We start from the raw sequence: 17,598 nt of genomic DNA, 5'->3' as shown, positions 1-17,598 counted from the left end.
TAAGGTAACCAGGATCCTATGGATTCTGGCAGAGATGGTCTGCATATATAGGCAAATTACATAGATGTTTTTCCACACAAGTGGTAGCATTTTACACACTCCTCTCTGCACTCAGATTTTTTTTTTTCTTAACCATACTTCTTGGAGACCCTTGGTTGCTTACAGAGCTGTTTCATACCTTTTCGTATCGGCATAGTGCTCCATTATGCATATTTTGCAGCTTGCTATCTTCCTGGTAATGGACAGTTAATGCCCATGAGCCTTTGTGAGCTGCAAGATCAGCCCACACACGTGACTGAGGAGAAGCACAGGTGTGGTCTGCGTATATAGGCAGCTCCTCTGGGGAACATTCTGTAACATTGTCCGCTCCCCCAGCATGCCTATCACCTCCGGGATGGTCCAGCCCAGCCAAGCTTCTCTAGGCCAACTTGGGGCCAAAGGAGTAAAGCTGCTCAGGGAGAAGAAATCCAGGACTGAAGGGGTTGGAATGACCAACTCAGCCAGGCCACCTTGGACCCCAAAGGGATACACTCTCCCTGCAAGTCTTGACACATGAAGCATCAGCACAAGAATAATCTGAGTTCATCATTTCACAATGAAGACAGTGAGATAAGACGGGAGGCAACCTGCCTGTGGTTCCCCAGCAGGTCCTTGGCCCTGTTGGGACACCAAGAACACAAATCTCCCTCCTTGCCATGCAGGGCTGTTTTCTCTGACTCCACAATTATGAGCAGGAAGGCCTCAGAGGTCACCCATGGCAACCCGAAACTCAGAGAGGAGCGGTGATGGGCCACGGCTGCACAGCATCTGGAGCTGAGCAGGGCTGAGAACACAGGACCTCTTGCACCCACAGCAATTCAGGTTCCCCTCATTGTCCCAGGCCACTCCCATTTTATGAGGCTTTTAATAGGTTAAAAAATAAAGCACTACAAAACAGAGTGCTGAAGATTATGGCATATTTGGTAAGTTAACTTTTTTTTTTTTTTTGAGACATGGTCACACCCTGTCACCCAGGCTGGAGTGCAGGTGGCACGATCATGGCTCACTGCAGCCTCCACCTCCTGGGGTCAGATAATCCTAGCACCTCAGCCTCCTGAATAGCTGGGACTACAGGTGTGCACCACGATGCCCAGCTAATTTTTTATTTTGAGGGGATTTCACCATGTTGCCCAGGCTAGTCTCAAATTCCTGGGCTCAAGCAATCCTCCAGCCTCAGCCTCCCAAAGTGCTGGGATTACAGGTGTGAGCCACTGTGCCTGGCCTGGCAAGTTAACTCTTAACTACCTCCACACAGTCAGGAGCATGATGCATTTTTGTAGAACATCATATAATTAGAGGATTCATAGAAACATTGGATTGGCTCATGGGATGTACATATGAAGTTGGATGTCTTTGTTCAACCCCATCTGTGTCTCTTATGACAGTATATTTTACCTCGTGTAGTTGTGATATCAAGTCTAGACCTGAACAGGTAAATGCAATACATGACTTTGAACTGGATCCTGTACTGCAGAGGGGAAAATGTGACAGGGGACCTTCTTGGTAGAGTTGACAATTTTTTTTTTTGGGGACATGGTCACACAAAATTGGGATATGAACAATAGATTAAGGTATTGCATCAAAGTTAAATTTTCTGTATTTGCTAACAGCACCCTGATTGTGTCAGAGGATATCCTTGTGCTTAAGAAATACATCCTAGGCTGGGCGTGGTGGCTCAGCTTGTAATCCCAGCACTTTGGGAGGCTGAGGTGGGCGGATCACCTGAGGTCAGGAGTTCGAGACCAGCCTGGCCAACATGGTGAAACCCTGTGGTGGCAGGCGCCTGTAATCCCAGCTACTCGGGAGGCTGAGGCAGGAGAACTGCTCGAACCCAGGAGGCAGAAGTTGCAGTGAGCCAAGATCGCACCATTGCACTCCAGCCTGGGTGACAGAGCGAGACTCCGTCTCAAAAAAATAAATAAATAAATGAATAAATAAATACATCCTGAAGTACTATCAAGGAGTAGAGAAGTACGATATAGGTAACGTGCTCTCTCAAATGGTTCAGAAGAGAAATAATATATGTGTGAGAGAAAAGGATCGAGTAAATACGGCAAACTTAAAATGCGGTGAATCTGAGTACAGGGTATATGGGAGTGCCCCCCACCACTTTTGTCACTTTTCTGCATGTTGTAAATGATTGCAAAATGAAAAGCTAAAAAGAAGTTGGGATCTTGGCCTACTGTGATGCAAGGCCTGCCAAATGGTGTCCTGGCCCCCTCTGATGCACCCTGGCTTTAGCTTGTCCAACAGAGGATGGAAAATATCCCCAGTGGACCCAGGTGTCTCTGCTCATGACTCTCAGGCCCCTGTGCCTCTTAGGAGGCTAAGGTGGTCCCATCCCCCGAGTCTCCTGCCACCATGATTTATGTCCCTATGAGCCTCAGCAGCTGTGAGCACAGGTCCCACTGGGCAGCCGGCTGGGGGGGCTGACGTTTGCTTCTCAGCGTGTCTAATCCAGACCAGATTTGCAGACCCCACGGGCCTGGGATAGAGCTCCCAGGGGGCTAGGGTCAGAGGGCAGGCCAGCAGGGCCTGGAAACCAGGGAGGCACTCAGGATGAACAGGCTACAAGACAGAAGACCTAGCCTATTCTAGGTTGGCCACTGCTCCTGTGTGACCCAGGGTGGGCGTCTGGCCCTCTCTGGCCCTTGCTTTTCCTCACGTCAGCACAGCCAGCATTTTGCCAGCTGGGACAGACTGGCCTTGTGGGAGGGAAGGCTCGTAAAATCTAGGAATTGTTTTTTTCTGAATGGCTTGGAAAAATGCCTGACTCTTTTGAGGACCTACTACGTGTCAGGCCTAGGCTATGCACTTTACATAAAATAAATACAGCTTCGCGGTGGAGGAGGGCAGATCACTTGAGGCCAGGAGTTCGAGACCAGCCTGGCCAACATGGCGAAACCCCATCTCTGCTAAAAATACAAAAATTAGCTGAGCATGGTGGTGCGTGCCTGTAATCCCAGCTACTCAGGAGGCCAAGGCAGGAAAATCCCTTCAACCCGGGAGTTGGAGGTTGCAGTGAGCCGAGATTGCACCACTGCACTCCAGCCTGGGCAACAGAGTAAGACCCTGTCTCTAAATACATACATACATACATACATAGAGCTTGCTCAAAAGCTGGTTAGATATGTATTATTGCTCCATTTTATAGATGAGGAAACGGAGGCACAAGGAGGTTAAAGAACTTGGCCAAGGTGACACAGTGGCTGGTGAGCTAGTGGATTTGAATCAGATGTTCTAGCTGCAGAGCCCCACTGGGCTCTCAACCACCACCCCCACATGGCCTCACCAGGTGCGTGCCTAGTCCTGATGTTGACGGAACTGACTAGTCGAAGGCGCTTCTCTGAGTGACATACAGAGATGGCCTCACTTGCAACAAGCCACATAGGTAGGTACTGTTGCCATCCCATTTCACAGGCTAGAAAACCAAGCCCAAGGTCACCCAGCTAGGCAATGGCACAGACAGGATTCCAACTGAGGGGGTCTAGCTCCAGATCCCACGGCCTGCATCACAGCAGGAGAGTAAAACTCAGCAGGAGGCATGGGATAGAGTGTAACATTGTAGACCAACATAAGGCTGGCAGACTTAGTCTGTCAGTGAGTAAGTCAGTCAACAAACATGTTTTGAACTTCTCCATGAACCACACAAGGCTCTAGGGATGATCAGAGAATAAGCCAGATGTAGTACCTGACCTCATGGAGGTTACGGCCTACTGAAAAAGTAGGCTCTGAGCAAATAATAAAAATGGGATGGGTGCTTCTAAGACATGTGGGAACGCATGGCTGGGAGACCTGTGTCATCATTAGGAATGATGCTTCCAAGGTGAGAAAAGGCTTTGCCGAGTGTGAATGGTTCTGTAGCTTCCAGGCCACCCCTGCATCAGTATGAATGATGAGGCACCTGCAGGACCTGGGTCTCCCCTAAACACAACCCCTGAATCCCCAACATATCTCCTTTAAGTGCCCAGAGCAGCCCCGTGAAGCTGTCAAAGCAACACAAGGCTGGTTGGACAGAAGCTGAAAATAAAAGCAAACACTTACCTAGCACTGCCTCAGTGCCAGGCACTGTTTCAAGGCCTGTAACTCATTTACTCCTCTACGACCCAGTGAGACAGGGGCTGTCACTATCCTCACATGGCCATCAAAGGACAGAACCAGGATGTGGACTGAGGCTGGGTCCAGAGCCCACTCTCTTCACCTCCCTGCTCTGCTGCCTCTGTGCCAAATGCCGAGCATCCCGAGCGCCTGGCGGCACCGGCACATTGTGGATGCTTAGCAGATACTCAGGAAGGACCAAGAAGCATTGTTCTGTCTCACTCACTCTGCATAACCACCCTGTAAGGCCAACCTAATCCATTTCAGAGGTGGCACTCAAAGGAAAGCAGTGACCAGCCTGAGGTCACACGGCTAGGAGTGCTGAGTTGGACCTCAAACCCAGCTCTGTGGATTGTCCCATCTGCAGAAAACCCAGTTTGGAAGATATTGGCAGAGTCTTGGGTTTTTTATTTTGTTTTGTTTTCGTTTTTGTTTTTGTTTTCAGACAGAGTCTCGCTCCATCACCCAGGCTGGAGTGCAGTGGCATGATCTCGGCTCACTGCAACCTCCGTCTCCCAGGTTCAAGCGATTCTCCTGCCTCGGCCTCCAGAGTAGCTGGGATTCAGGAGTGCGCCACCACACCTGGTTAATTTTTGTATTTTTAGTAGAGAAAGGGTTTCACCATATTGGCCAGGCTGGCCTCGAACTTCTGACCTCAGGTGATCCGCCTGCTGCAGCCTTCCAAAGTGCTGGCATTACAGGCATGAGCCACCGCGCTTGGCCTGGAAGATACTGGCAAAGAGCCTTTAACCATAGAGAAGAAAGGGTGGGCCCAGGGCTCAGGGAGGGAGAAAAGACACTGATCAACTGGGAACTCTGTGGGAACCTCTCTCACCCCCCAACCTCACCCCACCCAGGGGCCTCCCCGGGAAGCGGCCAGGGCTGAGAAGCAGTGGGGCCAGGGAGGCGGGCCTTGGATTCCCAAGAAGCAGACCCCGTCGCGCCCCTGGGTGGGAGGGCTAAAGAGCCACCCAGGAGCCAGGCTTGTCTTCTGCTCTCTCCACCCTCACTTTCCTCCCAGAGGCAGCCCCCACTCCTCCCCACCCCCACCCTCCTTCCCTGCCTCTCTCTGCCCTTGCAGCCCAGGCCCACCGCCTCCCCTGCCCCTGGCTTTCAGAAAGCCCTGGAAAGGCTTCCTTCTTTGAGACAGGAAGGTGTCCTCAAGTCTCAGGAAGGAAAAACAGTCAAGCTGAACCCACCAAGACCGTCTCCAAGGGGCCAGGACTGGCGCCGGGCCAGGACTGACATCACCTGGGAACCGCCACAGCCGCAGCTGCAGCGCGCCTCCTGGGGGGACTCGCTTTTGCTATTTAAAAAATAATAATAATAATAATAAAACTTTTCCAGTCTGGTGTTTTTAAATGTGCTTTTTATAGTGGGCCCTGGGGCGTGGGTGTTTTGGTGTCTCCCGCCCGCCTTTTCCTCACGTCCTGATTTCTCACACTACACAATGTAGCCTTTGACCAATTACAGCGAATTCCTGGGGATTCTGGGTGGGATCTCCTTCCAGGCCCTGACCCCCTCAGATGATCTCTTAGCTATCTAGATACATTGAATTTCTTTCTTTCTCTCTTTTTTTTTTTTTTTTTTCTTTTTTGAGACAGGGTCTCACTGTCGTCCAGGCTGGAGTGCAGTGGTGCGAGCTCGGCTCACTACAACCTCTGCCTCCTGGGCTCAAGCAATCCTCCCACCTCAGCCCCCCCAAGTAGCTGGGACTACAGGTGTACGCCACTACACCCAGCTAATTTTTGTATTTTTTGTAGAGATGGGATCTCACTATGTTGCCCAGGCTGCTCTCGAACTCCTGAGCTCAAGCAATCCACCTGCCTCAGCTTCCCAAAGTGTTAGGATTACAGCATGAGCCACCACACCTGGCCAAGCTACATTGAATTTCAACTTCAAAAAAATAGGCCAGGCGTGGTGGCTTACACCTGTAATCGTAGCACTTTGGAAGGCTGAGGCAGGCAGATCACCTGATGTCAGGAGTTCGAGACTGGGCTGGCCAACATGGCGAAAATCTGACTCTACTAAAAATACAAAAATTAGCCAGGTGTGGTGGCACACAACTGTAATCCCAGTTACTAGGGAGGCTGAGGCAGGAGAATCGCTTGAACCCGAGAGGTGGAGGTTGCAGTGAGCCAAGATCGTGCCACTGCACTCCAGCCTGGGTGACAGAGCGAGACTCTGTCTCAAAAATAAATAAATAAATAAAAATAAAAAAATATTTACCCATGGTACCAAATTCAAAAGGCGTCTAAGGGCATCACATGAAAAATAAGTCTCACTCCCTGCCCCTTAGTCACCTGGTCTCCACCCCTTAAGGGACCTTCTTTTTTTTTTTTTTTGAGACAGAGTCTCACACTGTCACCCAGGCTGGAATGCAGTGGCGTGATCTCGGCTCACTGCAAGCTCTGCCTCCCGGGTTCATGCCATTCTCCTGCCTCAGCCTCCCAAGTAGCCGGGACTACAGGCGCCCGCCACTCTTTTTTATTTTATTCAATAAAATCTTCTGTAATGCTTAATGTGTGCCGGGTACTCTTCTAACTCATGTAACCCTCATAAAAACTCTGTGAGGTAGGGTTTCCACTAACTATTTAACAGTGAATATTGCCAAAGATTTTCTATGCATATAGAAGCACATCTAGATCTATAATCTTAATCCCTCCCTTCCTAAAAAACACACATAGAAGCTAATTATACATGCTGGCCTGCAGCTTGCTGTATTTACTTAAACTATGTCTTGGAAGGCCAGGCATGGTAGCTCATGCCTGTAACCCCCGCACTTTGGAAGGCTGAGATGCGAGAATCTCTTTGACCCAGAAGTTTGAGACCAGCCTGGGCAATATAGTAAGACCTAGTCTCTCCAAAAAAAAATTATTTTAATTAGCCAAGCGTGGTGGTGCAAGCCTATAGTCCTAGCTACTGAGGAGGCTGAGGTGAAAGGATCTCTTGAGCCCCCAGAGATGGAGGCTGTAGTGAACCGAGATCACACTACTGCACTCCAGTCTGGGAGACAGAGTGAGACCCAGACCCTGTCTCTCTCTCTCTGACATATGTATCTTGGGAATCATTTCACACTGGTACATAAAGAGACTCTTCATTCATCTTTATGGCTGCATAATATTCCCTTCTGTGGAAGAAGGTACCATGATATGATTAACGCATCCACTCCTGGTGAACCTTAGGGATATTTCCAATCTCTTCGCCCTGCATTACACTGCAATGGATAGCCAACATGATCTCTCTAAAGCATAGGGTGAACCCCAGCAGTCCAATACTCGAAAACTCTCCATCTTTCTCCCTTATGTGCAGAGGAACATCTTAAGTGTAGGAATTATCAAGGGCCCCTCTAAGACTCTGATAAAAGTAATGGACCAGCCGGGTGCAGTGGCTCACACCTGTAATCTCAGCACTTTGGGAGGCCGAGGTGGGTGGATCACTTGAGGTCAAGAGTTCAAGACCAGCCTAGTCAACATGGTGAAACCCCGTCTCTACTAAAAATACAAAAATTAGTCAAGCGTGATGGCACACACCTGTAATCCCAGCTACTCAGGAGGCTGAGGCAGGAGAATCGTTTGAACCCGGGAGGCAGAAGTTGCAGTGAGCCAAGATCTCTCCACTGCACTCCAGCCTGGGTGATAGAGCATGACTCTGTCACACACACAAAAAAAGTAATGGATCACGGCTCCTTGGGAGGCCAAGGCAGGAGGATCACTTGAGCACAGGAGTTCGAGACCAGCCTGCACAACACAGGGAGACACCATCTCTAAAAAAAAAAAAATAAATTATGCAGGCATGGTGATGCATGCCTGTGGCCCCAGCTACTTGGGAGGCTGAGGCAAGAGGATCTCTTGAAGCCAAGAGATGGAGGCTGCAGTGAGCTAGGACCATACCACTGCACTCCAGCCTGGGTAACAAAGCAAGACCCTGTCACAAAAAAAAATAAGTAATGGACCTGCCCCCACACCCAAAAAGTTCATGGACAACCAATCTTCATATGGGACTCCAGGACTCCTGGAAACCCCATCCATGGATGCAGTAATGCCAAGACACCTCCTCCAGCTGCATGCAGTGCCCACGGCTTTGGGCTGCACACATTGGACTGTCGGCTCTCCTGCTTCTGAGTTATGTAGCCTTGGGAAAATTGATTAATTTCACCATGGCTCAGTTTTCTCATCTCTAAAGTGGGGCTAATACAGTGATTTCCTCCTAATATTGTGAAATAGAAATCAGATCCAGATTCGAAAGAGTTTAGCACAGTGCCCGATACATAGCAAGTCCTCAACTTGGGTTGGATATTATTTTTGTTGGTGGAGGTGGTGGTAGTGGTGGTGGGAGTATTGTTTCTGCAATATAAATTCCAAACTCATTCATTTATTCAATAAACATTTATTGAGAACATACTATGAGCAGGGAACTGGGGGTTCAGGGAGCTGAGGAAAGGGAAAGGCTTGTACAAAACCAAACCAAACCAATGTGCTTTGCATGCCAACGTGCTCGGGGCTCTGAAAGTGGAAGATGTGAGTGGTTTAGGGAGCACTGCAGAGGCGCTAGCTAAGCCAGCCTGGGGCGAGGACAGCCAAGGAAGTCTTTGCAGAGGAGTGATGCTGGGAGGTTCTTGAAGGATGGGAGGAGGCTGTCTAGCTGTAAAGGAATCTGAGTAGAGCAGAGAGCCATACACCAGCCTTGAGGAGGGCGAGCCTACGGCAGCAGGGGAACCCCATGGAGGCTCCAAGTGACTAAGTGTGGGCTTTGTGGTGAGGAGAAAAGAAGCTAGATGGGGCTAGACTGGAAAGCTGGGGGGCTGTGGCTCTCACCAAGGCAAGGGCTGGTCAGAGCTACAGGCAGAAAGAGACCCTGATGACTGGTGGAGGCTCAGTCGGCAGGAGGCAGGGAGGCCAGTAGGAGGCCATTTGGGTCAGCCGTATAAAAACAATGACCTCTCTGGGCGCGGTGGTTCATGCCTGTAATCCCAGCACTTTGGGAGGCCAAGGTGGGTGGATCATTTGAGGCCAGGTGTTCAAGACCAGCGTGGCCAACATGGCAAAACCCCATCGCTACTACAAATACAAAAATTAACTGGGTATGGTGGTGCACGCCTGAATCCCAGCTACTCGGGAGGCTGAGGCATGAGAATGGCTTGAACCCAGGAGGCAGAGGCTATAGTGAGCCGAGATTGTGCCACTGCACTCCAGCTGGGTGACAGAGTGAGACTCTGTCTCAAAAAATAAATAAATAAATAAAAAAGATGACCTCAGCAAGTTAGTGGTCACGAAGATGTGCAGAAGAGGGTAGCAGCCAGGAGAGAGAGATAGTCAGAAGCAGAGGCAAGATCACCATCCTGATTAAGAGTGGGACTAAGTGTGGGCAGAGGGAGAATTGAACAGAAAGTCTCATTCATATCCCTTCCCTGCTCAGCCCTCCGATGGCTTCCCATCATTCATACAACCAAATCCAAAGTTCTCTCCTGGCATACAAGCTCCTACTGATCCCTGTACTCATCTTCCTCCCCCTCTTCCTTTGCTCTCTGGGCTCCAGCCACAAGGGCCCACTTGCTGTCCTTAGAACACACCAGGCCGACTCTGGCCCCACAGGATCTGTCCTGGCAATTCTCTCCACCCAGAATACCTTCCACCCAATCTCTTCGAGGCTTGCTAATTCCCCTCCATTCTGTTCAAATGACACCTCCTTAGAGAGACATGCCCTGACCACCCTAGTAAAACAGCACCCCTCTGCCAATCCTGTTTTTTATTGTGGTAAAATGTACATAATATAAAGAACAGAAAAATACCTAATGTAAAATTTATCATTTTAACCATTTTACCAATTCAGTGGCATTGAGCGCACTCACAATATCGATCAACCATCAGTGTTATCCATTTTCACCCCAAACACCTCTCCACTAGTCTGTATTCCTTTTACTCGTCTTAATTTTTCAGATAACAGTTACTGCTCCCTGACACTATGATACTTGTTTATTTCTTTCTCATGTTTACCACCTGTGTCCTTCACCTACAAAAGAAGCTACAAGAGGGCAGGGACTTGGTGGTGTGGCCCACAGCTCTCTCGCCAGCCCTTCAACAGTGCCTAGCACATGCTGGTGTTCAGTAAATGGTTGTGGATGAATTAACTGATGAAGGGCACGCCTGCAGAGGAGGAGGATGCAGGTGAAGGAACAGACTGGATCTCTGCACGTTAGGGCACATCCCTTCTTGCCAGCTCCTCTCCCACCACCTCTCTATCCCCATCCACTCTCCAATCACACTGGACAGTGCCACTTCCCTGCCCTGTTCCACCACCAAGCCTTTGCCCAGGATGTTCCCCTCACTGGAAATACTGTTTCTTCACCTTCTTTATATATCAAAATCCTCTCCATTTCTCAAAACCCTGCTCAAAATCTGCCTCCACCAGGAAGGACTCCCAGATAAATCTTTACACATACTCCAACCCCTCTCCCATGCCAACATTCCCATGATATTGTTTCTGCCTGGAATTAGCCAGGTCTCTTTTTGGTTTTAAGAGACAGAAATCCATCTCAAAGTAGCTAATGCAAATATGTATGTGTGTGTGTGTGTGTTATTGGCTTCTAGAACTGAGTTCAAGCCTGGGCAACATAGTGAGACCCCATCTCCATAAAAATAAAAATGAGCCAGGCACAGTGGCTCACACCTGTAATCCCAGACCTTTGGGTGGTGAAGGTAGGAGGATCACTTGAGGCCAGGAGTTGGAGACCAGCCTGGGTAACGTAGTGAGACCACATGTCTACAAAAAATAAAAATTAAAAATTAAATAATAAAAATTAAAAATTAGCCAGACGTGGTGGCACACAACTGTAGTCCCAACTACATGGGAGGCTGAGGCAGGAGGATCACTTGAGCGTAGGAGGTTGAGTCTGCAGTGAGCTGTGATTGCACCACTGCACTCCAGTCTAGGTGATAAAGCAAGACCCTGTCTCTAAAAATTAAAATTTAATTTAATTTAATTTAAAAAATAAAAAATAAATAGAACTGAGTTCAGGGTCATCAATTTCATGGCTGGATCCAGGAGGTGACCATACAGTAGCATTAGGACTCTAGCTGTCTCTCCATCTGTCATCCCCGCTTTCCTGTCAGCTTCATTTTCAGAGAACCTCTCCTCTTTTGGTGGCAAAGATAGCTGCCAGCAAGTCTGGATTACAATGTATCTATTTAGAAAACCCTATGAAGTGGGATTTTTCTCTAGTAGTTCCAGCAAATTCCTGGGGAAGGCCCCCTCTGGCCTGCCTTGGGTCATGTGCCCAACCGTGTGCCAGTCTCTGTGGGAAGAGGGATAAAGTGTTCTAATTGGCCAGGTCTGGTCATGTGCCCACCTTTGAAGTGGGTGTGGGGTTTGCCTGGTCTGAGCTACAAGAATCAAGAGTGGTGAAGAGGCGGTTTCCCAAAAGAATATGGGGAAATGACCAGTGAGCAGACAAAAACCTAGATGTCACTAGAGAGGCCTCTGTTGGAGCACTTCCCACACGCCAGAAACTGGAGTTATTTTTGTAGGACACGTCTGCCCCCAAATTTGTGAATTCCCTAGGGGTGACGTCCGGCACCCGAACATCTAGCATAGTCAGTGCGCGATAAACACCAGCATTCTTCTCTCCTCCCCTCCAGGTCCCCCGGTCCTTTTTGCCTTCAGTCCATGACTTGATCAACCTTGGAGGACTCTGTCTGACTAGCGGATCAGTGCACTGGACTGACCAATGGGGCTGCACACAGTCCCTGACCTCTGCCCTCCCCATCTGGCACAAGATATCCCCCACCACAGGGCTACCAAGAGGCTGTCAGTTCTTAGTCCACATCATCAGTGTGACCTTGACAAAGTGCCTTCTCCTCTCTGTGCCTTCTGTTAAGTGGTCCCTTCTGTTAAGTAGGGGCTGGGAGAGGCATTAGCCTGAGAAGCATGTCCTCCTTTTCAGCACATTACATACCTCTTTATAATTTTTTCCTTGTCTCGGTACCACCTGTGCTGTAAATATTATGTAATTAATATTACATAATATTTTTTCTTTAAATGGTCCTTCTTTTAAAAACATAAATATATTATTTTAAAAGGAAAGTTTAGGGCCCTCCAAAAATGGAAAACCAGTATCTCATGCCATAAATAGAAGGTAGCCATAAAAATAAGTACAATGAAAACAAAACAATGTCATCACATTCTAGCCAGATCCGGTTGCCTGCCAAAGGCGCTGGAGGCCTATTCTCTGTTAAAAAGGGAAGTAAGTGTTAAGAGAGGTGTTAAAAACACACCAGCATTGAACAGAGACTTTCTCCTTAATAACAAGTTGAAGGAAAATGGGAAAGGGAGGAAAGTTCTCGTTCTGGGCTTTGATGTTCTTTAGTTGGTGTGGCTCCACTGAGCAGCAGCTCAGGTACAACCTGTTGTACCCAGCCCACTCTTAGAAAGCAGTGGATCTGGCCATCCCTTCCCAGGGAGGGGCTGCTGCTCCTGATTCACACAGGACAGGTGGGAGGTCAGAGCCCCAGCTAGGACAGAGCCTGGGTTTAGGGATCTGATTTATGTTTTACAGTCAAATAAATGTATAATCTTGTGCCCTCCCAGAATAATGGCTGTGTTGAGAAGGCCAGTGAGGATGAATACATCAAGTTCTCTGACTCTGTGCCCACCTCAGCGGTCCCTCCTTCTCAGTCCCAACTACCCCCACCAAGCAAGGCACGGGGGAATAGCAATATATTTCATTTGCATAAATTTGCATGAAGAACCTCTGGAAAGCTAAGAAATGAATAGAAGTGGTGGGAACCAAATAGATGGAAAATGGAGTGGGAATGAGCCTCTTCCCAGTATATGTTTTAATATGTTTGAATCATATGAATATATTATTCATATTTTAAATAATAGAAACAAATATTTTCTAGCAACTGTTATGTAAGCAGGCTTGGTGTTAAGTGCTATGAGTTCATTCATTCATTCATACATTCATTTATTCTTTCATTCATTTATCCTTGTATAAACAAATTGATTCAATGAGCATTATTCACACAAACTATGGACGAAGCCCTATACTAGGCACTGAGAGCTTGTTTGTTCATTCAGTCAGTCAATTAACATCTATCAGTACTCTGTGAGTTTGTTTGCTCATGTGAGGCTGGATCAGCAATAACCCCTGTCCTCATGGTCTAGAAGGGGAGGCAGGTGCCCTAACAAAGTTAGCTGCCAGGAGTCCAGACAGTAAGCACAATTTCCACAAGGCTGGGAGATGGGAGGTTGCCCACACTGTAGAACCTTGCAAGTTGTCCTGGGAGGAGGGGGGCCAGATCCAGACATCACAAAGGCCTGGTCACAATGGGGAGGAGCTGGGCCATTATACAGCAGCGGAGGGGGCAGTCTTTGATGCTGAGATTAATCCCATGCAAACCCTGCCCACTCCTCCTGGACTTCTGCCTTCAACCCTTCCCCAAAGCTCCCAAAGTCACATAAGGTTTCCAAGTGCCAAATCCAAAGATTACATCTCCATGTGCATCCACTCCACTGCTCAGCAACATTTGATAGAACTGAACATTCCATCTGGAAGAGAATCTGGTGGTTGCTGTGACAGAAACTTCTGGTTGTCCTCAAACTTTTACTCTTTCCTTCTTCTATAGACAGTTGAAGAACCTATTCTTCTGGCCAATAGGATGTAAATAAAGTTGTGACTTCCAGGAAGTGTCCTTAAATGTAGGGAGCTTTCCTCCTTCATTTCTTCCTTCTTCTGGCTTATTGGAAAGCAGATGTGATGTCTGGAGCTCAAGTAGCTATTTTGTAACATGAGACAAAGTTGGGAATGAAAGCCACACATGACGAAGTGACAAGATTGAAAAAGCCTGGGTCGCTGAATCCACACGGTGCCTGACCAGTCATGAACTGCCTACCTCAAGACTTAGTGAATATGAGTTGAAAATAAACCACTTTCTTGTTTAAGCCAATTTGTAAGCATTTTTATGTACTTTGCAGTTGAATTTAAAGCTAAGTGCTGCCTGCAGCTGTCATCCAATGAACATTTTCCTTTTTTCTTATGCTAAAAAGATCTTCACTTTGCTCTACCGTCCACCCCTCTTTTCCTTACTTTTTTGGGGGAAAATTCCGATTGGTCCAAGTAAATCATGATGGTCTCCTTCCCCTTGCTATAATTAGTTTAGGGATGAGCATGTGGCCTATTTCTGGCCAATGAGTCATAAAAGGAAGTCTGCTCAGGGAAGGACTTCTAGGAAGGTTTCTTCAAACAAAAGAAAAAGAGCACTTTGGGAGGCTGAGGTGGAAGAATCACTTGAGTCCAGAAGTTTGAGACCAGCCTGGGCAACATAGTGAAATCTTGTCTCTACAAAAAGTTAAAAGTTAAAAAAAAAGAAAAGAAAAAGGCATACATGGAAGAAATGGCTCTTTTCTGCCTCTGTACCTTGCTGAGTGAGGATGTGATGGCTGGATCTGTGGCAATCATCTTGCAACTATGAAGGGAACTAGTTGAAGGAAGAGTAAGAAGATGGGAAAAAAAAAATCTGAGTTCTTGGCCGGATGCAGTGGCTCACGCCTGTAATCCCAGCACTTTGGGAGACTGAGGCAGGTGGATCACGAGGTCAGGAGATCAAGACCATCTTGGCTAACATGGTGAAACCCCATCTCTACTAAAAATACAAAAAATTAACCAGGCGTGGTGGCGGGCACCTGTAGTCCCAGCTACTCAGGAGGCTGAGGCAGGAGAATGGCATGAACCTGGGAGGTGGAGCTTGCAGTGAGCCAAGATCACGCCACTGCACTCCAGTCTGGGTGACAGAGCAAGACTCTGTCTCAAAAAAAAAAAAAAAAAAATCTGAGTTCTTGATGCTCAGTTAATCAATGCTCAAGTCACCCTACATCTGGGCTTCTTATTGTACAATAATAAATTCTCTTCTTGTTTACACTAGTCTGGTTTGTATTGTTGCTTGCAGGTGAAGGTATCTTAACTGTTATATTTTCCTTCTTAAAACACTCTCTTGTTATTCCACACACAGCACATACTCAAACCTTTTAGAACTAATAAACAAATTCAACAAAGTCGTGGGATACGAAATAGATTTCACACAAATCAGTTGCATTTCTACACACCAACAATGAGCAATCCAAAAGGAAATTAAGAAAGCAATTTCATTTACAATAGCATCAAAAAAAATAAAATACTTAGAAATAAACTTAACCTGGGAGGTGAAAGACTTGTACACTGAAAACTACAAAATGTTGCTGAAGGAAATTTAAAAAGACACAAATATATGGAAAGATATCCCATGTTCATGAATCAGAAGATTTAATACTTTTGGCTGGGCACAGTGGCTTATGCCTGTAATCTCAGCATTTTGGGAGGCCAAGGCGGGCAGATCACTCGAGGTCAGGCATTCAAGATCAGCCTGGCCAACATGGTGAAACCCCGCCACTGCGAAAAATACAAAAATTAGCCAGGTGTTGTGGCACGCACCTATAATCCCAGCTACGCAGGAGCCTGAGGCACAAGAATCATTTGAACCTGGCAGGCAGAGGTTGCAGTGAGCTGAGATCATGCTGCTGCACTCCAGCCTAGGCAACAGAGCAAGACTCCATCTCAAAAAAAAAAAAAAAAAAAAGAAGACTTAATACTTTAAAGATGTCAGTACCACACAAAGCAATCTATAGAATTAATGCAATTCCTATCAAAATCTGAAGGATTTCTTTTTGCAGAAATAGAAAAATTCATCCTAAAATTCATATGGAGTTTCAAGAGATCCCAAATATCCAAAACAATCTTGACAAAGAACAAAGTTGGAGGTCTCACGCTTCCTGATTTCAAAACTTACTACAAAACTACAGTAAGCAAAGCAGTGTCATACTGGCATAAGAACAGAAATACACACCAGTGGAGCCCAGAAATAAAACCTCATATATATGGTCAAATGATTTTTGACAAGACTGCCAAGACCATTCAATGAGGGAAAGTACGGTCTTTTCAACAAATGATGTTGGGAAAACTGGATATTCACATGGAAAAGAATGAATTTGAACCACTACCTTACATCGTATGCAAGAATTAACTCAAAATAGATCAAAGACCTAAACGTAAGAAATAAAACTATACAACTCTTAGAAGAAAACACAGGGAGAAAGCTTCTTGAAATTGAATTTGACAATGATTTCTTGAATATGATACCAAAAGCACAGGTAACTAAAGAAAAAAGACAAATCAGACCTCAGGAAAATTCAGAAACTTTGCACAACAAAAGACAGTGTTAATAGAGTAAAAAGAAACCCACAGAATGAGAGAAAATATTTGGAAAGCATATATCTTATATGCCTTCTGATATGTAAAAGCATATATAATATGTGATAAAGGATACATCTGGGTTGATATCCAGAATAAATAAAGAATTCCTAAAACTCTACAGCAAAAAACACCCCATCAACCCAATTCAAAAATTACTTGAGCAGATATTTCTCCAAAAACAAGATATACAAATGGCCAATAAGTATACAAAAAGATGTTCAACATCACTAATCATTAGGGAAATGCAGTCAAAACTATAATGAGATACTACCTCAAACCCATTAGGATGGCTACTATTAAAAAACAAAAGAAAATAATAAGTGTTTGCAAGGATGTGGAGAAATTGGAGCCCTGTCCACTGTTGGTGGAAATGTAAAATGATACAGCCTCTTGGAAAACAGTGTGGTGGTTCCTAAAAATAATTAAACATAAAACTACCCTATGAACCAGCATTTTTACTTCTGGGTATGTATCCAAAAGAAATGGAAACATTGTCTCCAAAAGATATTTGTATACCCATGTTCATATCACCATTATTCACAGTAGCTAAAATGTGGAAGCAAGGCCAGCTGGCTGCGATGGCTCACCCCTGTAATTCCAGCACTTTGGGAGGCTGAAGCGGGCAGATCCCTTGAGGTCAGAAGTTCAAGACCAGCCTGGCCAACACACTGAAACCCCGTCTGTACTAAAAATACAAAAATTAGTGGGGCGTGGTGGCACACACCTGTAATCCCAGTTACTTGGGAGGCTGAGGCATGAGAATAGCTTGAACCCGGGAGGGGGAGGTTGCAGTGAGCTGAGATCATGCCGTTGCACTCCAGCCTGGGCAACAGAGCGAGACTCCATTTCAAAACGAAAACAAAAACCAAAAGACAGGGTGGAAGCAACCCAACTGTCCATCAATAGATGAATGGAAAAGCAAAATGTGTATACATACAATGTAATATTATTCAGCCTTTAAAAAGAAATTCTAACACATGCTACAACATGGATGAACCATGAGAACGTTATGTTAAGTGAAATAAGCCAGTAACAAAAGGACAAATATTGTCTGATGTCACTTATATGAGGTACCTAGAATAGTCAAAGTTGTAGAGATAGAAAACAGAATGGTGGTTGCCAGGCACTGGGAGGAGAGAGGAGTGGGGAGTTATTGACGAATGGGTATAGAGTTT

The sequence above is a fragment of the Nomascus leucogenys genome, chromosome 13 (genome assembly GCF_006542625.1).
Source record: "Nomascus leucogenys isolate Asia chromosome 13, Asia_NLE_v1, whole genome shotgun sequence".
Taxonomy (NCBI): domain Eukaryota; kingdom Metazoa; phylum Chordata; class Mammalia; order Primates; family Hylobatidae; genus Nomascus; species Nomascus leucogenys.
Note: the sequence above shows the minus strand (reverse complement) of the source record.